Source organism: Chenopodium quinoa, unplaced genomic scaffold, assembly GCF_001683475.1.
Source record: "Chenopodium quinoa cultivar QQ74 unplaced genomic scaffold, ASM168347v1, whole genome shotgun sequence".
NCBI classification, from domain to species: domain Eukaryota; kingdom Viridiplantae; phylum Streptophyta; class Magnoliopsida; order Caryophyllales; family Amaranthaceae; genus Chenopodium; species Chenopodium quinoa.
The window spans coordinates 487,627-515,542 of NW_018743373.1; the positions used below are offsets into that span (position 1 = coordinate 487,627).

General features: G+C 38.6%; 1 pseudogene; it reads right to left on the reverse strand.

Moving 5' to 3' along the window:
- Positions 1-26,423, reverse strand: part of LOC110738162 — a 41,029-nt pseudogene extending 14,606 nt beyond the window's left edge.
- Positions 26,424-27,916: the final 1,493 nt, after the last annotated feature.

The window sequence follows — 27,916 nt, forward strand, 5'->3', positions numbered from 1 at the left end:
ATGAAAAAGACAAAGAACTTATTGAAGAAATGGAAACACTTGAAAAGAAAACACCGATAATTGAAGAAAATGAGACGGTTGATATCTCAAATGATTCAACCAATGAAAGAGAAGTTAAAATCGGACATAATGAACAAGAAAGAACCGATTTAATCAACTTGCTTAAAGAATTCATCGATGTATTTGCTTGGTCATACGAAGATATGCCAGACATTAATAGAGAATAGCCCAACACACTATACCACTAATTCCGGGAATGAAACCTGTAAAACAAAAGTTACGTCGAATGAAACCCGACGTAGCTCTTAAAATAAAAGAAGAAGTTCAAAAATAAATAACTGCAGGTTTCATCAAGGTATCCAAATACCCCGAATGGGTCGCCAACTTTGTCCCAGTTCCGAAAAAAGATGGAAGGGTAAGAATGTGTGTCGACTATAAAGATCTAAATAAGGCAAGTCCAAAGGACGACTTCCCTTTACCACACATCGATATTCTGGTGGATAACACAGCAAATCACGTACTTCTCTCGTTCATGGATGGATACGCGGGCTATAATCAGATTCTCATGGCAGAAGAAGACATGGAGAAAACAACCTTCATAACACCATGGGGTACTTACTACTACACGGTAATGCCATTCGGTTTGAAAACGCCGGTGCCACTTACCAACGTGCATCGACTGCCTTAATCCATGACATGATGCATAAAGAAGTCGAAGTGTATGTGGACGACATGATTGTAAAGTCAAAAGATCGCCCAGGTCATCAAGTAGCCTTAAGAAAATTTTTTGAAAGTCTAAGAAAATACAATATGAGGTTGAACCCATCTAAGTGTGCTTTTGGAGTCACCTCAGGCAAGCTTTTGGGTTATGTCATAAGATTTAGAGGAATAGAGATAGACCCAATCAAGATCAAAGCAATCATGTCAATGCCACCGCCGAAAACCGAGAAGCAGATTCGAGGATTTATTGGCCGGTCGCAATATATAAGTAGGTTCATATCAAAATTGACGACGATATGTGAACCGATCTTTAAAAATCTTAAGAAAAATGTACCAGTAATATGGGATGACGAGTGTCAAAAAGCCTTTGAAAAGATCAAATCCTATCTCGCAAATCCTCCCGTATTAGCACCAGTACTTCCGGGAATACCTCTTAGATTGTACTTAACAGTTACCAAAGAGACAATGGGAGCTATGCTAGCACAAGAAGTAGAAGGCAAAGAAAATGCGATCTACTATCTAAGCAAGAAAATGCTCGAATATGAAGCACGTTATACACCACTTGTGAAATTGTGCCTCGCCTTGGTGTGGGCCACAACCAAGTTAAGACATTACATGCTAGTGCATACCGTCTTCGTAGTCTCCCGATTAGATCCACTCAAGTATCTATTTGAGAAATCTACACTCAATGGGCGCATATCGAGATGGATAGTCAATTTAGCCCAGTTAGATGTAAGGTTCATGCCGCAAAAAGCTATCAAAGGATCTGTGGTGTCAGATTTTCTAGTAGACTTTCCAATAGAAGACTCGACGCCTTGAAAAAGCTTTGACATTGGGAGTAAAAAAGTTACAGATATTCGGAGACTCTTCATTGATTATCAATCAAATCTCCAAAAGGTGGAAAGTAAGGAGTGAAAGTCTGGCCCCTTACCAAACCTATGTGGAAACCCTTACTAATAAGTTAGAGAAGGTAGAATATACATATCTTCCTAGAGAAGAAAATTAATTTGCTGATGCCTTGGCAAGACTAGCCTCGGCAAGACTAGCCTCAATGGTTAGGATTCTTACGGAAATCGAGCAAATGCCTCTAACTATAGAGAAAAGGCACAAACCAGCATATATTCAAGCTATAGAAGATGATGAAGTAATCCAAGACGAAGAAGAAGAAGAAGAGGAACTAACCGTGGTATACGGATATACTCAATTATGTCACCAAAGGAGAATACCCTCCCCATGATGACAAAAGAGCAAAACGAGCATTAAGACTCTTGGCTTCCCAATACGTACTTATAGAGAATGAGTGACATAAAAGGGTACCTAAGGGTCGAGCTCTCTTATGTGAGGAAAAAAGGATGCCCAAAGAGCAATGAGGATAGTCCTCGAAGGAATTTGTGGAACTCACATAAATGGCAAAATGTTAGTCCAAAAGATAATGCGAGAAGGATACTATTGGACTACAATGAAAAAGGATTTCCATCAATACGTAAAAAGATGCCCTAAGTGGCAAATCTATGCCAATTTACAACACGTTCCTCCATCCTTGCTCTACACCTACACGCCGCCATGGCCGTTCTCTACATGGGGAATTGACATCATCGACAAATCACTCCCCCAGGAACAGGAGGCCACGAATATATCCTAGTGGCAATTGATTACTTCACAAAGTGGGTCGAAGCACAATCATACGCTAAACTCACCGCAAAATATGTAGCACTCTTTATCGAAAGAAATATTATTTGTCGATACGGAGTCCCACATGAAATGATAAGTGACAATGGAACTCACTTTCAAGCCGAATGTGAAGAATTGCTACAAAAATATGGCACACAACATCATCATTCTTCCCCTTATAGAATCGAAGCAGCTAATAAGAACCTAAAGACTATCATCGAGAAAATGACGGAAAATTACAAGGATTGGCCTGACGAACTTCACTTTGCATTGTGAGGTTATTGCACGTCAATTCGCACATCAACATGAAAGAAATACGCCATTTTCCTTGGTTTATGGAATGGATGCCGTACAACCTATCGAACTAGAGATTCCATCTCTACCCATCGCATTAGAAAGCAAACTCGATGAAGTTGAATGGACTACTAGGGCAAGATATGAAGAGCTAATTCTACTTGATGAAAAACGACTAGAAGCTTTACATCACTGTAGACACCCATTTGTGTCTCCCCAAAACCAAACCCAGTGATGAGTACCTTTCGCGTCGAATCATAATCGAATGAAGTGAAAGTGTGGAAAGTCTAGTGTTGCGGATAGTTTTAATTTCTTTTCTCTTCTCTCTGTTTTTGAAAACTTATTTTAAGAAAAACAGCCAATCCAGTTTGGTTGGTCCATGATATGGGTCCAATAGTAGTGTAGTCGGATGGGGCTTGACAAGAGCTTTCCAACGATATATTATAAGCCCAATCTTGTTAGTATCATGCCTAGGATCTTGCTATTATTATTATGCTTTAACATGTTAATTATGATTAATTTTATTATTTTGATTATGATTATAATTGTTATTATTATTATGATAATTATTATTTTGATGATTATTATGATTTATTATGTTGCTTGATTATATTTATTGTTATTGCTTGATCACACATTTATGCATGTTTAAAGGGAATTTGTACTTGTAATCATGCTTATATAAAATAATTAATAATCTTGTTTAGGGTTAATTTGATTATAATTCAAGTGATCACCAATAATAGCTTTATTTGTGCATTAAGATCAACCAACATAGATAAACAGGTTTAGAGTTAATCCTATTAATTGCATGTCAATCAAAAAGCGCACATGAATACGATCTGAATAAAGTAGATGCCTATTATTAGAGCAGGTTCAATCTCTTTTAGGTTGGATTTGTACCTTCATCCCCGAACTACCAGTCATGGTTCCAGACCTATTGGAGTTTACGATCTCTTGGATCGTTAAGGGGTGTAACCTTCACCTCGTGAATGGTTTACAAGTTCCTAAAACTTGTTGGCGACTCTTTTGCTCTATCTTCTTCCCTTTTGGACGCCACCGTACTTTAATGTATGATCACAGTGGAGTTCAAGATAGGGGGTTAACGCTCGAAATTATTCCCTACAGTTTTTTGGCGACTCCACTGGGGAGGATTTCTATTTTAATTCCTGAATTTGTTTCGGCAATGATTTAGAATGAGTGGATGAGACTCGAAACATTCTAAGTATTTCATGTGCGTATTTTTGATTAACATTATTGTCATATGCATAAAAAAAGATCTCATTGGAAAGACCATCCGTAATGAGTTAAAACTTAGGATTTTACATGTAGGTAATTTGAGAAATATCTTTCACAACTAGGACCGAAATAACACTGCACGAAATTGGAAAATTTTATCGAGCACAGAAAGCTGCTGAGGCATGTAGGAATTAGCGTCAGCGACCAGAGCATTGGCGCCAGACATTTAACTGTAGCGCCTGGCGACAAGCCTGTCCTCTGGCGCTACAGCTAAAACCTGGCGCCAAGCACTGTTTTCTGGCGCCAAATTCTTCCAATACCGAGCCAGAAATATGCGTTCTAATTTCGACCAGTTTTTAGCATTGTTTGCTCGATCCTACTTCCTGATTGAGTTTTTCTCATTTTTCTGAAACCCATATGTGTTCTACATATGGACGTAACCCTCTGGGAATTCATGCTCCATCTACCTGATTGAACCATCTGAGCAACAAAGGGTACATCCGAGAATGTTGAATTCACCAAACCATGGAAGCAAGTTTTTCTAAACTCGCGGTGTCCTATCCACTCGCGCCAACCCTTCACGGTTAGGCTTCCGCGCGGTGCATCCGGACAATTAACCATGGCTCCTCTATTGACTAAACCATATCCCGAACTTTAGAGAACTAGAGCCATGGTTAGGTTGCAAACTCATTGCATCATATTGTGCCTACTTGACTAATTGTGCATTATTTTTTGTGCATATATATGTTTTCCTTAACCGTTTGTTTGACTTGTGTTGAGATTAAATAAATTAATGACCAAAATAACTTTGCCTAATTAATTAATTAATTAATTAATTAGAGTCAATAAAGTCTAATTTTTTAATCAGAATTGACCTAGTACGACTTTAGGCATACCCCTGTTGATTAATAACACCGAAAACAGTCTCAGGTTGAAGCTCCAGCATTGGCGCCAAATTCTGAACTGTAGCGCTACTCTATGGAGTGTGGCGCCTGGCGACAACTCTGTCGTCTGGCGCTACACTACAAAGAGAGGCGCCAGTCCTGTCGTTTTGCCAACAGTTCGGATTATTGGTCGAGTCATCACCTAGTGTCTAATTGACCAGTTTGCTAATTAAGTCGGTTAAATTTTGTTGTCAATAACACTTTGTTAAGTCATTAATTGAGTCTAGTCACATAGTCTAGCCACATAGTCATGACATGAGTCTTAATATGTCACCTACACTCACTAGTCTTAGCACACACTTCGAGTATATGTCACCATGACCATGTTTTAGGTTCATGCATGAGTCGGTTTTTTCCGTCATCTGAGTTGGGGGTACATTCTATTCCTAATTTTCCATATCCTTCCATCTACGTCATTTTTCTTCACATTTTATTCCAATCTTTCTTCACTTCCTCCATCCATTGCATGTTGAATAAAGTTTGAGTCGAATAAGTAACAATGAATATCCCCAAATTCCTTTTCCACGGTACTTAGTCGAGGAGAGAAGGGCGATTAATCAAGGACAACCTCTTTATTCAAGTTTTACTTTTTGATAAACCAATTCGTCAAAAGAGGAAGGATAAAAAGTTAATAGCAAGTCAAGAAGAGGTCAATGAACTTAGGAATCGATTGAATGATGTGACTGAGGTATTAAAGGCTTTAACCCTCAAAATTGACGACCCTTTGAAGCAACAACAAATGAACCTCATGCATGAAAGTTTGAGCAAGCTATCTAGTGACTATAAATTTCAGGACATTAGTTCACAAGAGGTCTCGCTAGACAAGGAACTTCTTCCGCATAAGTTCAACACCACTGACATCCCTAAATTCAAGGCGACAGATAACCCTTACTTTCATCTAAGAGCTTTTGAAACAATAATGAGCATTAAGGGTATCGATAAGAAGGTTTTCCCCTCTCTGTTCCCACTATCTCTCGAGACCGTTTTCCAGCAATGGTTGTTTTCTCTCGAGAAAGAAAAAACCTCTTCTTGGGAATCCATAGCAAACGCTTCATAGATAGATATAAGTGCAACATCCAAGACGAAACAGACCATAGACAACTTGAGATGTTAAAACAAAAAGAAAACGAAGGGTTCAAGTCTTTCTTCAATAAATGGAGGGAAACTTCCGCTAATATGGTCAAGGCTCCTACCGAAAAAGAATCTGTGAGGATGTTTATCAAGAACCTCAAAGGGAAGTATTCAAAGCACTTAAAGTACCAACACAACTTGAATACTTTCAAGGTTATTTATAATATAGGCATTGACATTGAAGATGACCTTCTGAAAGATAATAGTGCGAGAGGAAAGAAGAACAACCATCCCTCTTCTTCCTCTCCCATTAACGAGGTGCATGCCACGAACGCCTCTAAATCACGAATCCAAAGATCAAAAAGAGTGTTCACCCCACTTGGTATGAGTTATGAAACAGCTTTCGAGACGCTACATCACAAAGGACTAGTCATGCCCATAGGGCCTATCAAAGATCTAGTTCTAGAAGCCAGGCCACCTAAGTGGGATCCTAATAAGCACTGCAAATATCAGCAAGGAAAGGGTCACGACACTGAGGAGTGTTGGAAACTCAAAGAATCTATTCAAGATCTGATCGGTAAAATAAAACTTCCGAGATTCTAGCCATCCAAGATGATCAAACATCCTTCGATCCATCACTTCTTATCACACCTGTAGGTGAGCCCATGATCGAGACAACTTATATAACCTCTCTCGATGAAGTGGCCATGATTGGGGAGGATGAAAGTCCTTTCATAGATAATACCAGGGAGGACTCGTCAAGTCTAAAAGAGGACGTTCGACAACTGCAAGATGTCATTGCCATGCTCTTGAATATGGTAGAAGGATTAGAAAATTGGGTGATGGTCATCGAACAAAATTCTCGCCAAGGGTTTAATGAAGAACTCAATGCTCCTAAGCCACAGGCAAAACGGACCATTGAAGAATACACACCAATAGGAATGACTTACAATGAATCTTTTGACTGTCTTCACGATCAAGGTCTTATTCACTCCACTGGTCCCAGTCAAGATCCTCCATCTGAAAAACGTTTTCCCAATTGGGATCCAAATTCCTATTGTCGATACCATAGAGGTCGCAGTCACACTACTGAAAAGTGTCTCGCCCTCAAGGATCGTGTTCAAGACTTCATTGATTTAAGTCTCCTTCATGTTCCTCCGCGCGACAAGAAGGCCAAGATCAGTAACAATAACAATAGTGGGTGTAAAGGGAAGAAGAACGACTATCCTTCCTCTTCCAAAAACACCTACTCTAGCAACAGTGTTGGTACTTTCGACCTTAACGAGATCTTAGGATTTAGAAAGCAACAAAAAAGGGATTTTACCCCTATTGGAATTAGCTATGATGATGCTTTCGATCGACTCCATTCCAAGGGAATCATTACTCCTATTAGACCTCTTCAAGATCCCCCGCTTGAGAAGAGGTTGCCTAGTTGGAATCCAAATGTGCACTGCAAGTACCGTCAAGGTAGGGGTCATGCTACTGAGAACTGTTGGAAGCTAAAGGAAGCTATCCAACATTTGATTGATAATAACAAGCTTCCCATACCTTCAGTTAACAAGAAGAGCGAGTGATGATAAAGCAAACAATACAAAACAAGAGGCGAGCTTCAACGACGAGATTTCATGACATCTTTTTTCTTTTTCCTTGTTTACCCTTTCCCCAATAAGTCTAGCATAGGCACCTTTTCTTTTCCCTTAGATTAATTTTGTAGATTCATTCTTTTCCCTTTTTTTTATTAATAAAATGAGCATTTACTTATTACATATGATCATTGCATTGCAAAAAAAAAAAATAAATAAAAAAAAAAATCCATGTCGAATTAAGCACAAGGTATACCGATGATTTAAGGCACCCTTTGTAGCCACATCATATTGCCTTTCACCTTTCTAATTTACAATCCTTTCTTGTTAAACCCCTTTGAGCCTCGTCTAACGATTGACCTTTCTTTTTTCAACCCACATCTACCTAACCTTGGGATGGGATGGTATGTAACTTATGCAATCTCAAAAGCTTGAGTGATTTCAAAAGATTAAAATAAATAAATAAGCAAAAAATAAATAAAAGTGTACAAAAAGGGCAAGTGTTCCAATGTCTTTGACATGAACATGCCTTTGATATGAACACGTGTCAGATTGCGTCTCTTATCGAGTGCTCGGTACCGTGCCAGAGAGACATGAATGCCAAGTGAGTGATAGAATTCATGATCGGGATTGTCCACACTTATAAAAATAAGATAAAAGCTAAAGCAAAAGAAAGAGCTAAAAAAAAATATAGAACCTCAAGCATAAAAATACAAATATTCAAAGCAAGGTTGCATACCTTGGGGGCTTATCTAGGGTCTTGAGCCTTTATCCTCTTCTTCTATAACCTTAAGCCTAACCACTTTACAACCCTTAAAAAGACCTTTTTGAGGTATACACATACTTGTGCGAGGTTCGGCTAGAGCTACGTTCGGCCTGATTCCTAACGGATACGTAGGCAATCTCTCATCGAGGTGCGGCCGTAATGAAAATGCATTCATATTTACATTCATAATTGATCATATCAAGGGATCTCCTATGCTCATCCCTATTCATGTAGAGCTAGACTTGGTGGCTTGATCCCTACATCATTAGATTTCCTAGCCTAAGAGTCACCACCATTCGACTCTTTTAAAAAAATAATATCTTTCCACACACTTAGCCTTTGCGGCCTAACTTTAGTATCACTTTCCCACACCGCACAGATACATGACCAAATATAATTTCCTTTAGGAACCCTTTGTCATGAAATCTTAACATAACGCTGAAGTATGCCTTGTCATATCAAAATCGCTTATCAATCATCATTGCATCACAAAGTATGAAGTGCTTAGCCTCCGTGCCTAAGTTGCCCAAATACTTTCATCATTGAGTCAACCATTGAGATAGCCTAGGATGGATTAATCCTTGCACCTTGAGAGATAATATCAAACAACATTTGATTAAGCTTATTCAACATGCACCTTTAAAAACTTCACTTCTATTCTTTTTTGCGTCTTTCTTTTTCGGGAGAAAGTCGGTACCCTCCACAAAAATGACGGAAATTTTTTGCGTTTTTGCATTTTTGAGTTGCACAATCATAATACAATGCACACACGGGTCACGAGTCACACGTGTTATTTCACTTCAAGTCGAGTCAACCTCGAGTCAATCACAGCGATTCAAGTTTATACTTGAGTCGTGTCAAGTCAATGAGTCAAGCAACATTAAACCTTAGGTCAACCCAAAGATAATCAAAGACCTTAGGTCAACCCTAAGATAATTAAAGAGAATAGCAAAGTTCTGTAGTCAAAAATAAATACAGGTGCAGCAGAATAGGGAAGACCCTACTCCAGCACCAGATGACAACATCTAGCGTATGGAAATAGATTTCAGCGCTTGGCGCTAGCGTCTGGCGACTGGCGACAGAGTCAATTCTTGGCGCCAAAGATATTTCAGCAGCGACAAAGTTCGAAGCCTCTCAGAAAGGTGATTTCGACCTCATACAGTGATTTCGGGTTCCTTGGTACGCCAGTTAGCCCCTATAAGCAATTTGACATGATTAAGTAGTCAGTTTGATTACAATCACAATAAGTGATCAACCTGATGAAATATCGTCTCACTTAGCTTAAAGCACCTAAGAATTGGCTCATCACGGAGACACCGACATACAGGCATAGCGGAAGCAAAGTTCAAGCGAGCTTTAGAGATCGACAAGCGTTGGTCTTCGAAAATTTTTCTTCGGAATATTGTCGCAACAAACATTCAAGCATTGAAGCTCTTTTGTTTAGAGACGCGTGGACATTTCTTTCAAAGATCTTTCTTCAGAGACGCGTGGACGTATCATCAAAGCTCTTTTGTTCAGAGACGCGTGGACATATCTTTCAAGCTCCATTGTTCAGAGATGCGTGAACATTTCTATCAAAGCTCTCTTGTTCAGAGACGCGTGAACATTTCCTTCAAGCTCTTTTGCTCTAGAGACGCGTGGGCATTTCATCAAAGCTCTTTTGTTCAGAGACGCGTGGACATTTCTTTCAAAGCTCTATTGTTCAGAGACGTGTGGACATTCCTTTCAAGCTCTTTTGTTCAAAGACGCGTGGACATTTCTTTCAAGCTCTTTTGCTCAAGAGACACGCGGGCATCCTATTATCAAGCTCTTTTGTTCAGAGACGCGTGGACCCATCATTCAGAAGTTCATATTAAAAAAGAATATAATGAAGTAGCTCTATTATTCAGAGACGCGTGGACATATTCAAAAAAAAAAGAAGAAGCTCTATTGTTCAGAGGCGCGTGAACATATCAAAAGAATATAAAAAAGAAGTTCTTTGTTCAGAGACGAGTGAACATCGAAACAGCAAGATGGTGTTCCCTAGATTGTGGAGAATTGTCAAAAAGCAACTGAAGGTGATTTCAAGTGAAGTTGTCTTCGATCATGTTCCCTTAGACGTGGAAGATGGTCACAAAGCGGAAGAGGATTGTTTCAAGTGAAGTAATCTTCGATAGTATTCCCTTGGACGTGGAATATCATCAAAGTGGAAGAAGATTGTTTTAAGTAATCTTCGATCATGTTCCCTTAGATGTGGAATATTATCAAAGCGGAAGAGGGGCGTTTCAAGCGAAGCAATCTTCTAAATTGGAAACAGTTACAAGCGTAGCGGTTTTCAAGCGGGATGGCATTCTCTTAGCAGGAGGTCATCAAAACAACGACAAGCGGCAACAAATTGGTTACTTTCAGAGATGTGTGCTCGACAGTGCAAGATACGCGTTTCTTAACTCTTTTATCTGTTTTAACTAACACTAGTTTGCAGGTATCGGCGTTACAAGAATGATTTATGATTGTAGAACGTTCTGAATCATTCTCCGTCCCTATCGATACTTTGACTTTCGTTTTCGAAACTTGCGTTTCTCCAAACTCAGTCAAAGTGGGGGCTTCTGTAGACACCCATTTGTGTCTCCCCAAAACCAAACCTAGTGATGAGTACCTTTCGCGTCGAATCATAATCGAATGAAGTGAAAGTGTGGAAAGTCTAGTGTTGCGGATAGTTGTAATTTATTTTCTCTTCTCTCTGTTTTTGAAAACTTATTTTAAGAAAAACAGCCAATCCAGTTTGGTTGGTCCATGATATGGGTCCAATAGTAGTGTAGTTGGATGAGGCTTGACAAGAGCTTTCCAACGATATATTATAAGCCCAATTCCGATGAATATTGAGGAAGTTATGGCTAAATTACTAAACTGGGCCCGGTTTGAGCCTTATATGCGGCCCAATGATCTAGGGGAGGGTCTAATATAGATTTATCATTTCTAATGCAATTAGGAATGGTTTTAGTCTTCTAGATTCTTCTAGAAGGTTCTTTTCATTTCTAATTCAATAAGCATTGATAAACTAACTTTTGTTGACTTTTCAGAGTTTTAATTAAAATCAAATAGCATTTTTGAAGGAAATACGATTTTATCCTCCTGTACGGCAATTTTTATCTGATTTTAAGAAAACGCATAAATTTCCAGGTCAGCGCCAAACGCTAGATGTAGCGCCTGGCGCTAGGGTTAGCGTCTAGCGCCAATAGCCAGCGTTGGCGCCAACCTTGTTTCATGTGCGCCAGACTCTGTTTTGATAATTTTATCTTTTTAGCTGATTTTCTCTATAAATAATGTATTAAAAACTCCGTTTTCATTCACCAATATTCACCTACAACCAGTTTTCATTCTCATTCTCTTCTAATCATTCACCATCTCTCTCTCTCTTTTTCTAAACTAGCTTTTTACAAACAAAATTCCCCATTCATTAGATCTAGAAACACCTAGCCATATTCGAAGTCTCCTTCTCCCTAGACATGAAAGGTTTAATTTATGAGGGTTTGGTCCCAAATCTCTATTTCAATTATTTAATTTAATTGTTTTAATTATTATTTTCCATGATGTTACTAGCTAACGTGTGTATTTTGTTATTAGATAGAGGTACGAGGCATCAAAGTAAGTGCTTTAATGGTTTTTATTAATGTTATGATGTAGAAATCATGTTTAGATCGTTATTATGATTCCTAGTATCATGTCTAGGGTAACTTTAATACTAAATGTGATTATTACGATGCCTTCTATGTTCTTCCTAATATTTATGATTGTTAGTATCATGTTAGGGTTAAAGATTTGATTTTTATTGCTAGTGACATGCTAGGGTTTGTTATTAATCTTGTTAGTATCATGCCTAGGATCTTGCTATTATTATGCTGTAACATGATTTATGATTATTTTTATGATTATAATTTTATAATTATGATTATTTTGATGATGATTATTTATAATTATTGTTATTATGATGATTATTATTATGATTATACTTTATGATTTATGATTATTTTTATGATTATAATTGTTATAATTTTACTATTTTAATTATTATTATGTTTCTTGATTATTTATTTGTTATTGCTTGATCACGCCTTTTATGCATGCTTAAAGGGAATTTGTATTTGTAATTACGCTTAATAAGATGATTAATAATCTTGTTAGGGTTAATTTGATTATAATTTCAAGTTATCGCCAATAATAGTTTTATTTGTGCATTAAATTCAACCAACATAGATAAACAGGTTTAGGGTTAAACCTATTGATTGCATGTTAGCCAAAAAGCGCACATGAATAAGATTAGAATAAATTAGAGGCCTATTATTAGGGCAGGTTCAATCTCTTTTAGGTTGGATTTGTACCTTCATCCCCGAACCCTTATTTGGTTCAAGACCTTATGGAGTTGACAATTTCTTGGATCGTTAAGGGGTGTAACCTTCACCTCGTGAACGGTTTACAAGTTCCTAAAACTTGTTGGTGACTCTTTTGCTCTATCTTCTTCCCTTTTGGACGCAACCGTACTTTAATGTATGATCATAGTGGAGTTCAAGATAGGGGGTTACGCTCAAAGTTATTCCCTACAGTTTTTTGGCGACTCCACTGGGGAGGATTTCTATTTTAATTCCTGAATTTGTTTCGGCAATGATTTAGAATGAGTGGATGAGACTCGAAACATTCTAAGTATTTCATGTGCGTATTTTTTATTAACATTATTGTCATATGCATAAAAAAGATCTCATTGGAAAGACCATCCGTAATGAGTTAAAAACATAGGATTTTACACGTAGGAAATTTGAGAAATATCTTTCACAACTAGGACCGAAATAACACCGCACGAAACTGGAAAATTTTATCGAGCACAGAAAGTTGCTGAGGCATGTAGGAATTAGCGCCAGGGGCCAGAGCATTGGCGCCAGATTTTTAACTGTAGCGCTAGACGCCAGCATTAGCGCCAGGCGCTACAGCTAAAACCTGGCGCCAGTCTCTGTTTACTGGCGCCAAATTCTTCCAATACTGAGCCAGAAATATGAGTTATAATTTCGACCAGTTTTTCATATTGTTTGCTCGATCCTACTTCCTGATTGAATTTTTTCTCACATTTCTAAAACCCATATGTGTTCTACATATGGACATAGCCCTCTAGGAATTCATGCTCCATCTACCTGATTGAACGCTCTGAGCAACAAAGGGTACATCCGAGATTGTTGAATTCACCAAACCATGGAAGCGAGTTTTTTTCTAAAACTCGCGGTGTCCCATCCACTAGCGCCAACCCTTCACGTTTAGGCTTCCCAACGGTGCATCCGACCAATTAACCATGGACCTTCTTTGACTAAACCATATCCCGAACTTTAGAGAACTAGAGCTATGGTTAGGTTGCAAACTCATTGCATCATATCGTGCCTACTTGACTAATTGTGCATTATTTGTTGTGCATATACTCTATGTTTTCTTAACCGTTTGTTTGACTTGTGTTGAGATTAAATAAATTAATTACTTGAAGAAATTTTCCTAATTAATTAATTAATCAATTAATTTGAGTCAATAAAGTCTAATATTTTAATCAAAATTGACTTAGTACGACTTTAGGCATACCCCTGTTGATTAATAACACCGAAAACAGTCCCAGATTGAAGCTCCAGCATTAGCGCCAAAGTCTGGACTGTAGAGCCACTCAATGGAGTGTGGCGCCTGGCGACAACCTTGTCGTCTGGCGCTATGCTACACAGTGCGACGCCAGTCCTGTCGTTTCGCCGACAGTTTGGATTATTGGTCGAGTCATCACCTAGTGTCTAATTAACCAGTTTTCTAATTAATTCGGTTAATTTTCGCTATCAATAGTACTTGGTTAAGTCATTAATTGAGTCTAGTCACATAGTCTAGCCACATGGTCATGACACGAGTCTTAACATATCACCTACACTTACTAGTCTTGCACGCACTTTGAGCACATATCACCATGACCATGTCTTAGGTTCATGCATGAGTCGGTCTTTTCCGTCATTTGAGTTGGGGGTACATCCTATTCCTAATTCTTCATATCCCTCCATCTACATCATTTTCTTCACATTCTATTCCAATCTTTCTTGCACGTTGAATAAAGTTTGAGTCAAATAATTAACAATGAACATCCCCAAATTCCTTTTCCAAAGTACTTGGTCGAAGAGAAAGGGGCAATTAATCAAGGACAACCTCTTTATTCAAGTCTCACTTTTTAATAACCCAATTCGTCAAAAGAGGAAGGCTAAAAAGATAATGGCAACTCAAGAAGAAGTCAATGAGCTTAGGAACCAACTGGTTACCATGACTGAAACACTAAAGCTCCTCACACTTAAGGTTGATGATCCTGTGAAGCAACAACAAATGAACCTCATGCAAGAATGCTTGAGAAAGCTATCTAGTGACTATAAATTTCAGGGCATGAGTTCACAAGGGGTCTCGCTGGAAAAGGAACTTCTTCCGCATAAATTCAACGCCACTGACATCCCAAAATTCAAGGCAACAGATAACCCTTACTTCCATCTAATAGCTTTCGAAACTATAATGAACATTAAGGGTATCGATAAGAAGGTTTTCCCCTCTCTGTTCTCTCTATCTCTCGAAACCGTTTTCCAACAATGGTACTTCTCCCTTGACAAAGAGAAAACCTCTACCTGGGAATCGATAGTAAACGCTTTCACTGATAGGTACAAGTGCAATATTCAAGTCGAAACCGATCATAGACAACTTGAGATGCTAAGACAAAAAGAGAATGAAGGCTTTACTTCTTTCTTTAATAAATGGAGAGAAACTTCCGCTAATATGATTGAGGTTCCCACTGAAAAAGAATCTGTGAGGATGTTTATCAAGAATCTCCAAGAGAAGTATTCGAAGCATCTAAAGTATCAACACAATCTGAATACTTTCAAGGCCGTCTATGACATCGGAATTGAAATCGAAGATGACCTCGCAAAGCAAAAAGCCACTAACAATAGTAACCACGGTGGCTGGAAGGGAAAGAAGAACGACAATCCTTCTTCTTCCAAAAACGCCCACTCTAGTAACAATGTTAGTACCTTTGATCTCAGTGAAGTTTTAGCCATGGATAACCAAGGATCTAAGAAGCAACTAAGGAAAGACTTCACCCCCATTGGGATGAGCTACGATACTGCCTTCGATCGACTCCATGCCAAAGGACTCATTACTCCCATTGGACCTATTCAAGATCCCGCACCTGAAAAGAGATTGCCTAGTTGGAATCCAGACGAACACTGCAAGTACCATCAAGGTAGGGGTCATGCTACTAAGAGCTGTTGGAATCTAAAGGATGCTATCCAACATTTGATTGATAATAACGAGCTTCCCATGCCTCCCGTTAACAAGAAGAGCGAGTGATGATAAAGGAAACAACACAAGACAAGAGGCGAGCTTCAACGACAAGATTTCGTGACCTCTTTTTTCTATTTCTTTTTTATTTACCCTTTCCCCAATAAGTCTAGCATAGGCACCTTCTTATTCTCCTTAGATTTATTTTGTAGAATCATTATATATTTTCTTTCAATAAAATGAGCATTTATTTTCTTACATATGATCATTTCATTATATTGCATTAAAAAAAATCCATGTCGAATTAAGCACAAGGTATACCAATGATTTGAGGCACCCCTTGTAGCCACATCATATTACCTTTCACCCTTCAATTATACATCTTTTTTTTCATAAGCCACTTTGAGCCTCGTCTAACGATAGACCTTTCTTTTTTCAACCTACATCTACCTAACCTTGGGATGGGATGGTATGTAATTTATGTAATTCTAAAAAAAATCTTGAGTGATTTCAAAATATCAAAATAAAAATAAAAAGCAAAACATAAATAAGTGTACAAAAGGGCAAGTGTTCTAATGTCTTGGATATGAAAATGTCTTCGATATGAACACGTCTTAGATTGCGTCTCTTATCGAGTGCTTGGTACCGTGCCTGAGAAACACGAATTCCAAGTGAGTGATAGACCGCATGATCGGAATTGCTTATACTTATGAAAATAAAATAAATAAAGCAAAAAAGAAAGAGCTAAAAAAGAGTAGAAACTCAAGCATAAAAATATACAGATTCAAAAGTGAGGTTGCACACCTTTGGGGCTTATCTAGGGTCTTAAGCCTTTATCCCCTTCTTCTATAAACTTTAGCCTAACCACGTTAAAACCCTTAAAAGACCTTTTTGAGGTATACACACGCTTGTGCGAGGTTCGGCTAGAGCTACGTTCGGCCTGATTCCTAACGGATACGTAGGCAACCTCACATCGAGGTGCGGCCGTAATAAACATGCATTCATATTCACATTCACACACTCACACCATGATCATATCAAGGGATATACTATGCTCATCCCTATTCACTTAGAGCTAGACTTAGGGGCTTGATCCCTATATCATTAGCTTACCTAGCCTAAGAGTCACCATCATTTGACTCTTCTTGAAATAATATTTTCCCACACACTTAGCTCTTGCGGCCTAACTTTAGTGTCACTTTCACACACTGCACAGATACATGACCAAATAGTCCTTCCTTTAGGAACCCTTTATCATGGACCAACGCTGAAGCATGCCTTGTCATATCAACATCACTCATCAATCATAATTGTCATTGCATTACGAAGTATGAAGTACTTAGCCTCCGTGCCTAAGTTACCCAAATACTTTCATCATGGAGTCAGTAGTTGAGATAGCCTAGGATGGGTTAATCCTTGCATTTGACTAAGCTCATTCAACATGCATTTGAAAACTTTGATTCCTTTTCGCGTCTTTCTTTTTCGGGAGAAAGTCGGTACCCTCCACAAAAATGACGGAAATTTTTTACATTTTTGAGTCACACGATCACATTACAATGCACACACAAGTCATGTACACATTGAGTCATGTCGTGTCATATAACCTTGATTTGAGTCTAACACATGTATCAAACACTTCGAGTCGAGTCAATCACAGCGAGTCAAGTTTATGCCTTGAGTCATGTCGAGTCGATGAGTCAAGCAACACTAAGTCTTAGGTCAACCCTAAAGAAAGATTAGCAAAGTTCTATAGTTAAAAATAAATACAGGTGCAGTAGAATAATGAAGATCCTACTCCAGCGCCGGACGAAAACATCTAGCGTCTGGAAATAGATTTCAGCGCTTGGTGCTAGATTGCAGTGTCTGGCGACAGAGTCGATTCCTGGCGCCAGAGATATTTCAACAGCGACAGAACAAAAATTTTGGGTTCCTTGGTACGCCAATTAGCCCCTATAAGCAATTTGACATGATTGAGTAGTCGATTTGATTACAACCGCAAATAAGTGATCGGCCTGATGAAAGATCGTCTCACTTAGCTTAAAGCGCCTAAGAATTGGCTCATCACAGATACACCGATATATTGGTTTTAGCGGAAGCAAAGTTCAAGCGAGCTTTAGAGATCGACAAGCGTTGGTCTTCGGAAATTTTTCTTCGGAATATTATCGCAATAACTGAGGATGACTTCAAGTAAAGTTATCTTCAACGACATTCGCTAAGATTGTGGAAGTTGTCACCAAGATTTGAGAAGATAGCACGAGATGGGCGGTGTTCGACGGCATTCGCTAAGATTGTGGAGGTTGTCACCAAGTTATAAGAAGAGCGGTTCATGATGAGGCGATCTTCGACGACTTTTGCTATGATTGGAAAGGTTGTCACTATGATTCAAGAAAAGGCTTGAGATGTAGCAACATTCATCGACGACGTTCCCTAGATTGCGGAAGATCGTCAAAATAAGCAGCGAGATGGCGTTCCATAGATTGTGGAAAGTTGTCAAAAAGCAAATAAAGGTGATTTCAGGCGAAGTTGTCTTCAATCGTGTTCCCTTAGACGCGGAAGATGGTCACAAAGCAGGAGAGGATTGTTTCAAGCGAAGAAGTCTTCTATTTTGGAAGCAGTTACAAGCGTAGCAGTTTTCAAGAGGGATGGCATTCTCTAGCTTGTAGGAGGTCATCAAAACAATCGGTTACTTTCAGAGACGTGTGCTCGACGGTGCAAGATACGCGTTTCTTAAATCTTTTATCTGTTTAACTAACGCTAGTTTGCAGGTATCAGCGTTACAAGAATAATTTAGGATCGCAGAACGTTCTGAATCATTCTCCGTCCCTATCGATACTTTGACTTTTGTTTTCGAAACTCGCGTTTCTCCAAACTCATTCAAAGTGGGGGCTTCTGTAGACACCCATTAGTGTCTCCCCAAAACCAAACCCAGTAATGAGTACCTTTCATGTCGAATCGTAATCGAATGAAGTGAAAGTGTGGAAAGTCTAGTGTAGCGGATAGTTTTAATTTCTTTTCTCTTCTCTCTGTTTTTTAAAACTTATTTTAAGAAAACAGTCAATCCATTTTGGTTGGTCCATGATATGGGTCCAATAGTAGTGTAGTTGGATGGGGGTTGACAAGAGCTTTCCAACGATATATTATAAGCTCAATTCCGATGAATATTGAGGAAGTTATGGCCAAATTACTAAACTGTGCCCGGTTTGAGCCTTATATGCGGCCCAATGATATAGGGGAGGGCCAAATATAGAATTATCATTCCTAATGCAATTAGGAATGGTTTTAGTCTTCTAGATTCTTCTAGAAGGTTCTTTTCATTTCTAATTCAATAAGCATTGATAAACTAACTTTTGTTGACTTTTCAGAGTTTTAATTAAAATCAAATAGCATTTTTGAAGGAAATACGATTTTATCCTCCTGTACGGCAATTTTTATCTGATTTTAAGAAAACGCATAAATTTCCAGGTCAGCGCCAAACGCTAGATGTAGCGCCTGGCGCTAGGGTTAGCGTCTAGCGCCAATAGCCAGCGTTGGCGCCAACCTTGTTTCATGTGCGCCAGACTCTGTTTTGATAATTTTATCTTTTTAGCTGATTTTCTCTATAAATAATGTATTAAAAACTCCGTTTTCATTCACCAATATTCACCTACAACCAGTTTTCATTCTCATTCTCTTCTAATCATTCACCATCTCTCTCTCTCTTTTTCTAAACTAGCTTTTTACAAACAAAATTCCCCATTCATTAGATCTAGAAACACCTAGCCATATTCGAAGTCTCCTTCTCCCTAGACATGAAAGGTTTAATTTATGAGGGTTTGGTCCCAAATCTCTATTTCAATTATTTAATTTAATTGTTTTAATTATTATTTTCCATGATGTTATTAGCTAACGTGTGTATTTTGTTATTAGATAGAGGTACGAGGCATCAAAGTAAGTGCTTTAATGGTTTTTATTAATGTTATGATGTAGAAATCATGTTTAGATCGTTATTATGATTCCTAGTATCATGTCTAGGGTAACTTTAATACTAAATATGATTATTACGATGCCTTCTATGTTCTTCCTAATATTTATGATTGTTAGTATCATGTTAGGGTTAAAGATTTGATTTTTATTGCTAGTGACATGCTAGGGTTTGTTATTAATCTTGTTAGTATCATGCCTAGGATCTTGCTATTATTATGCTGTAACATGATTTATGATTATTTTTATGATTATAATTTTATAATTATGATTATTTTGATGATGATTATTTATAATTATTGTTATTATGATGATTATTATTATGATTATACTTTATGATTTATGATTATTTTTATGATTATAATTGTTATAATTTTACTATTTTAATTATTATTATGTTTCTTGATTATTTATTTGTTATTGCTTGATCACGCCTTTTATGCATGCTTAAGGGGAATTTGTATTTGTAATTACGCTTAATAAGATGATTAATAATCTTGTTAGGGTTAATTTGATTATAATTTCAAGTTATCGTCAATAATAGTTTTATTTGTGCATTAAATTCAACCAACATAGATAAACAGGTTTAGGGTTAAACCTATTGATTGCATGTTAGCCAAAAAGCGCACATGAATAAGATTAGAATAAATTAGAGGCCTATTATTAGGGCAGGTTCAATCTCTTTTAGGTTGGATTTGTACCTTCATCCCCGAACCCTTATTTGGTTCAAGACCTTATGGAGTTGACAATTTCTTGGATCGTTAAGGGGTGTAACCTTCACCTCGTGAACGGTTTACAAGTTCCTAAAACTTGTTGGCGACTCTTTTGCTCTATCTTCTTCCCTTTTGGACGCCATCGTACTTTAATGTATGATCACAGTGGGGTTCAAGCTAGGGGGTTAACGCTTGAAATTATTCCCTACAACGTGAAAGGTTTAATTTCTGAGGGTTTGGTCCCAAATCTCTCTTTCAATTATTATTTAATTTAATTGTTTTGTTTTATTATTTTCCTTGAAGTTACTAACGCGTGTATTTTGTTATTAGAAAGAGGTACTAGGCGTCGAAGTAAGTACTTTAATGGTTTTTTTATTGATGTTATTATGTAGAAATCATGCTTAGATTGTTATTATGATTCCTAGTATCATGTTTAGGTTGTTATTATAAATTCCTAGTATCATGTCTAGGGTAACTTTAATATAAAGTATGATTAAAAGTATGATGCCTTTTATGTTCTTCCTAATATTTATGATTGTTAGTATTATGTTAGGGCTATAGCTTTGATCTTTGATGCCTAGTGACATGCTAGGGTTTGTTATTAATCTTGTTAGTATAATGCTTAGGATCTTGATATTATTATTATGCTTTAACATGTTAATTATGATTAATTTTATTATTTTAATTATGATTATAATTGTTATTATTATTATGATAATTATTATTTTGATGATTATTATGATTTATTATGTTGCTTGATTATATTTATTGTTATTGCTTGATCACACATTTATGCATGTTTAAAGGGAATTTGTACTTGTAATCATGCTTATATAAGATAATTAATAATCTTGTTTAGGTTTAATTTGATTATAATTCAAGTGATTGCCAATAATAGATTTATTTGTGCATTAAATTCAACCAACATAGATAAACAGGTTTAGGGTTAATCCTATTGATTGCATGTTAATCAAAAAGCGCACATGAATACGATCTGAATAAAGTAGAGGCCTATTATTAGGGCAGGTTCAATCTCTTTTAGGTTGGATTTGTACCTTCATCCCCGAACCCTATTTGGTTCAAGACCTTATGGAGTTGACGATCTCTTGGATCGTTAAGGGGTGTAACCTTCACCTCGTGAACAGTTTACAAGTTCCTAAAAAACTTGGTTGCGACTCTTTTGCTCTATCTTCTTCCCGATTGGACGCCACCGTACTTTAGTGTATGATCACAGTGGGGTTCAAGCTAGGGGATTAACGCTTGAAATATTCCCTACAATCACACTCAATGTTACCAAACTCGCATGGCTAGGCATTTAAAAAGAAGGTCAAGACACGAAACATCAAAGTAGGAGACTTGGTGTTAAAAGCATTAAGGAAAAATGTTTTAGATCCAAGGGTAAAATTCAGACCTAATTGGTCTGGACCCTACATTGTCAAAATAATCCTGTCAAGAGGTGCAGCAAAATTAACTGATATGGATGGTAATGAGTTCTCGAACATGACGAATCTTGACCAACTTAAGAAATACTACCCATAATTACTTGAGTAGGATACTCAAGACAGCTACGTTTGGCCCGATTCCTTAAGAAAGGATACGTAGGCAACAACTTTCGTCGCCTGACGCCAGACTGCCGCAGCTGGCGCCAATCGCAGAATTGTGGCGCCAATTTACTGTAAAATGTCTGGGAATATTTCGGTGTTTTCGGAAAATTTTCGACTTCCGTACTCGAAAAAATTTCTGGAAAATTAATTCTTTGGTTTTCATTGCTTTAATAAAACAAATTTAAAGTAAATAATTTAATTAAAAAGATGGAATTTTATTAATAAAATAAATTACATTATTGATGGAATTTAAATAAAAGCTTAAATAAATTAACTTTAAATTTAAAAAACTAAGTCTAATAATTGGAAATTAAGAAATGCTCTTAATCTTTTTTCTCTTTCTTAGCCCTTTTCCAATTCTTGTCTGCATCTTCTTCCTCATTCATAACCTTAGCTAGTAGACATCCTTTAGAGAACCTACATTCAATCTTGGAGAAAATAGTTTCCCCCGTAGCTAGGACCCCATGCTTCTTTTCTACCCAAGCTTTCTTTTCTGTGGTGTCAGCTTTCCTTTTTCCTTTATCTTTCCTGACATTAGGTGTTTTGAACTCAATTCTTTCACCCAAGCGTTCCTTAACAGTAATCAATTTGTCACCTAGACGACTCTTCACATCAGTTTTACTCTGATTTTTCTTCGCGTCCTTTGAGGGTTTCTTTAGAAGTTCATTGGGCAAAGATGGAGGAACCTTTTGGGTAATTACTTCCCATAAAGTTCTAGCGCTCCAATAAGCATCAAATTTGTCTACTTCCTGGGAGACAGGGAACTCGTAGGGACGACGAAGATCACCAGAAAGAATAGTCTAAAGTAGGCCGTATTGTCTTTTTACCCTGCAGGGATAATAAAAAGTCATACGGGACAAGCTTGGAAGACGGCAGAAAGGCTGCTTGTTGACACCAACCATCTTTTCTATTTTCCACCAAGGGATGACCCACTTGATGGCAAAATTACAAGACTCGAAGACCTTCTTCCATTCATGGCGCCCCATCTTAGAGAAGCGTTTCTTCCTTGTCACGAAGCAATTTGGAGTATAGTTCTCAATATTGTCCGGAGGGCTAATTAATTCCAGTCTTTCCATTAGCCACATCTGTAAAAAGTGCAATGCAAATAAATTATTATTACTATACAAAAATATATTTTTGATTTCTGTAATTAAAAATATTATTTTTCTACCTGTAATAAAATTAGAGAGCCCCGATAAGGTGCTTTTGGATTTTTCTTTAATTCATCAAAGCTAAGCATAGTCTCTCCAACTATTAAGGGCATTGGATTTCTCCCAGATTCAATCTTTTCTAAAACAGTGGATATAATTGATTGACCCTCATTACTTTTACCACTAGTAAGAAAAAATTGATTAAGCATGCAAAAGAGGAAAGCCCTTCTTCTATAAACATGGAAAGATTTAGAATAAGGTCTATCAAAATAATGGCGAGCAAATTCTTTCAAATTAAATATGCTACCATCTACTATTTTTGATAGATCTTTGTCTTTTAAATTGAAGAAGCGTTCAAAATTCTTATAATAATATTGATTTATTCTAGGGATTACTACAAGATCTAGCGCATGGAAGCCTAAAATAGCACCGAATTCTTCTGGCAAATGGCTAATTTCATCATACCCTATTAAAAAACAATGAGTATCTACATCCCAATATTCTTGAGAAGTATGAATAAAATCTGAATCAAGATCTACCCCTTTAACACTATAAATACCCCCCAAGTGAAACACATCTAATTCTTTTCTCTCTTTGGCATTAAGAGACCGACACCATTCATGAGTGTAGTTGGTAAAACTTTTGGAGACTAGAGACATGATGTTATTTTTTCTAAAAGCTAAGTAAAATTTTATTTGCTGAAATTATGAAGAAAATCGGCTGGGCAGGGGGCTATTTATACAGAAAATCGGCGCAGTTTTAATCCAGGAAGGATTCGGAGTCAGCGCTCATTAGCGCCAGACGCCAAATATTGGCGCTTGACGCCAGGGCATGCCGCCAAACGCTAAGTGTAGCGCCTGGAGCTACACCAAAACGCGTGGCGCCAACTGGCACTAATGTATCTCATCGTACGAGCTTTCTAAAAAACCTCGTTTTTTTACCTGATTTGAGTCTGCTAATGACTTTACGGTTTCCTTATTCCTCTTTTATATCTTTTTCTAAAAATTCATTTATTCCTTCCTCTTAATTAATATAACTATTATATTAATTATATTATTTTTCGGATTTTATTTAGACTAACTTCCAAGTTTTTATAAATCCAATATTTTTATGTGACTCTTATTTTTCATTTTTCTTTTTTGGGGGAGAAAGTCGGATACCCTCCATCAATAATAAAAATGACGGAATTTTTGCGCAAAATTATTTTTCACAATTCTTTGCACACACAAACATGTACATAATAATAAAAAAAATGAAAAAAATGATAAATAAAGAATAAACTCATAATAGTATGTATATACAAAACACGTCTAAATAATGAGTCTAAATTTAAAGGCAAAGTTCAATACAAAGTCAAAATAAATAATAAAAAGCACAGGGACAAACTACGGCGTCGGGGGACGTACACCCATCATCTCATAAAACTGCGCCGTACGAGGTGTAACCTCTCCACCAGCTCCAGTGCCAGCTCCGATAATAGTATGTATATACAAAACACGTCAAAATAATGAGTCTAAATTTAAAGGAAAATTTCAATACAAAGTCAAAATAAATAATAAAAAGCACAGGGACAAACTACGGCGCCGGGGGGCGTACACCCATCATCTCATAAAACTGCGCCGTACGAGGTGTAACCTCTCCACCAGCTCCAGTGCCAGCTTCGATCTCCTCGGGAGGAGGAAAACTCAACACAGGACCTGTCCACCCATGATCAACCTGAGGCTGAGGCTGCGGAGGCTGCAGCGATGATGAGCCGACCTCGTACATCCCACCACCTCTAAGAGCCGAGGTAGTCTCTCCCTGGCCTACCGCCTCTGTACGAGCAGCCTCAGAACGGTCGCCCCGACCATCCGAACCAGTGCGGCGACATCTCGAGCTAGACCTCGCCGGATCCCTCCGCACCTCAGGTCTCGTTTGGGTACGAGAAGGAATGGGCTGACCCTGCAAAAGAAACTAAGATCAGAAGCATGCAAAGTAGAAGCGGTAATGCAAAAACATAAGAAAGGAAGCTACCTCCTGAACGGCGTCGTCTCGACGACATGTAGCCACGTTCCTCATCCGGACGAGCTGGCTACGAAAGGCATCTATGCAACGTACCATCGCCGAAACCACCTCAAGTGAGAACTGTCAAAGAAATAAGTCAGTAGACATGCATAACATATATGGACAAAAAGTTGCAAATAAACAAGCTTACCCGAGTCTGGTGACGAGGAATCGACCGCTCCACAAAGCGCTCGCCCTCAGGAGCCAGAGGAATCATCTCCTCAATCGGCCCATATGTCCGCTGATAGTGGATGGACATACGAGGTGGCACGAACTTAGCAGGATCACCCTGACCAAGCAAATCAAAATCAGTAAAGCATTACTTTGGGGCTATTTAATAAAAGTAAAAGCTAAAAATCGTACCGCCACATCCTCAGCAGGTACAGGAACTGGAGCTAACAACGGCAATAGCTCCTCCTCAAAACACCGCCCAGGGATCGTGTAAGATCGCCAAGTGGTACTAGCTCCCTCTAACATGCTCACCAACCTCGCGGCATTAAACATGTGACACGGTGGAGGAGCAGGAACGACAAAGGTATCTGAGGAATGCTGAATAGCAACCCTCTCCCCAAGATACGCGACCGTTTCATAAGTCCTAAGAAATAGTGACGCTCAGCAGAATACTGCGTTGCTAGCCCAGGGACTGCCAAGTAAACCCACGGTCGGTACATCACATCAAACTCCTGCAAAGAACGCCTATCAGACAAGAATCTATCGAAGGCATCGCAAAATGTTCAAATAAGAAACCATACTGAGATGATCCAATCTTGGACGTAGGCAGTGGACATCCCCACACGGCGGCTACCCCAGGAAGCACTAACTAGAAACCTGCGCGGCGACGGCCTCGCCGGCGCAGCTGAGGGGAAGTACTCGTAGAACCAGATCTACAAGAAGCAAAAGTTATCAGCAAGTGCTAACTAAAATGTAGAGCTAAACTTTACAGGAAATAAAGTATACCTCTACGACCCTCCAAAAGCCGGAAAGAGCAATGTTCCCCGTGAAGGACCGATGTCGATACGAGTCTCGCAACGCTCGGATGAAATCAGCATACGCTAAGCTAACCCAGTCGTAAGTCCCAATCCGGTGTAGATCACGGACAGCAGGAAGGTAGTAAAGCAACGCCCTACTACCCTTGTCAAGGGATAACGTCCCTGACATCAAGATAAGTGCAAAGATGTGCACCCACTACTCTCGGGTAGTCGCACCATCATCAAAAGCCGCTGCTAGAGTCAAGCGGCGAATCCCCCTAGCACTGAACTGATTCGACTCCACCTCACCTCGAGCCCGAATAGCAATCGGACCCAACAGCTCCACGACCTCAGGAGAAAAGACATCGATCCCGCTATTGAATGGCAGCGCCATAGAGCTAAACTTTAGTCCCGTAATGAGACTGAAGTCGGTCGGAGTGACCATCATCTCACCCCAAGGGAAGTGGAAAGTGTTGGTGGTGTCCCAAAAGAACTCCACAAGAGCACGGACTACATGGTGACCCCCGCTGGAGGCAATCATGGCCCCTGAGGTCTCAAACAGTGCAGTCAGCCCACAAGACTCCCATAGAAGTCTCGTCTCGTCGTCTTTGGCGATGTACATCTTGTACAGGTCGCCCAAACCATCACAACCGGAACCGTGACAACGTGTCCTCCTAACTGTGACGCCCCGTCTCACCCTCTCAGAGATATGGTAGACGGGAGAGAAGTACAAGGTCCGCTCATCCCACTCAGGGAGTCGGCCGAGCGAAGTAGACGGATCAACGTCGTCCTCTATAGGCTCATGCTCCCGTCGAACGTCTCGGGACCGTGAACAAGAGCCTCGCTGTCTAGCCATGCTACATTGTGCAGAATTATTATAAATTAAGGTTCTATGGTGTCTAAGGTTTGCCTAGCCGCATGATACTATGTTTGCAAAAAAAAACAGAGTACGTAGTACTAAAACAGAGCACAAATTCAAATTGAGCATACATGACATTTTTCAAGCAATCAAACAATTTCTTGCAATACTATAGTAATTATTGTGACAAATTGGACAAGAATTGCTAGCAAAAACATCAAGAACAAGCCACATTGTCTTCCCGACCTTAAGAGGTTCAACAATGGTGATTTGTTAGTTTCTTCACCAAATTGAGTCAAACAAGTCTCAAATTACTCCCAAAGAAATATATAAGCATAATCAAGCAATTTCATGGAATAAAATTTGATAAACAAAGAGAATTTAGCAATTCTAATTTCGAATTTCAAGAAATTCGTGAACAAATGCATGCAAAATTCATTAAACTAGAGTGAGTTCGAAGGAAACTTACATAGATCGGGAAAATGCATGGAATAAGCTTTGATTTGCAACAAATTTGAGTGAATTCGGTTGAGAAACGAGCAAGAACGAATCAAATGAAGTTCTGAGAATTCTCAAAGCTAAAACGCGAGCAACAACAGCAGAAATGAAGAAGAGAAGGGTATTTAAGGAAAAACCGACTCTAGCTCCAAGCATCAGACCTTGGCGTTCGCCGATAAGGCTTAGCGCCCAGAACTAGCTCCAGTGTTTGGCGCTACAGCCAGATAAGCGGCGCTGACGTTATTTCAGCAACGCCAGACGTTCAGCCACTAAGTACGGTTGTTCCAACCTTATGAAATATATTTTAGATTCATTGGTACGCCAGTTAGCCCTTCTAAGCAATTTAACACGATTTTTAGTAATCGGCTTAATTACATAAAGTGATCGACCTGATGAAAGATCATCTCACTTAGCTTAAAGCGCCTAAGCATTGGCTCATCGCAAAAGGCACCGACACACAAGTTCATTCAGAAAGGCAACGACATACTGGTTAATTCAGCGAAAGGCACCGACATACGGGTTCACAAGCG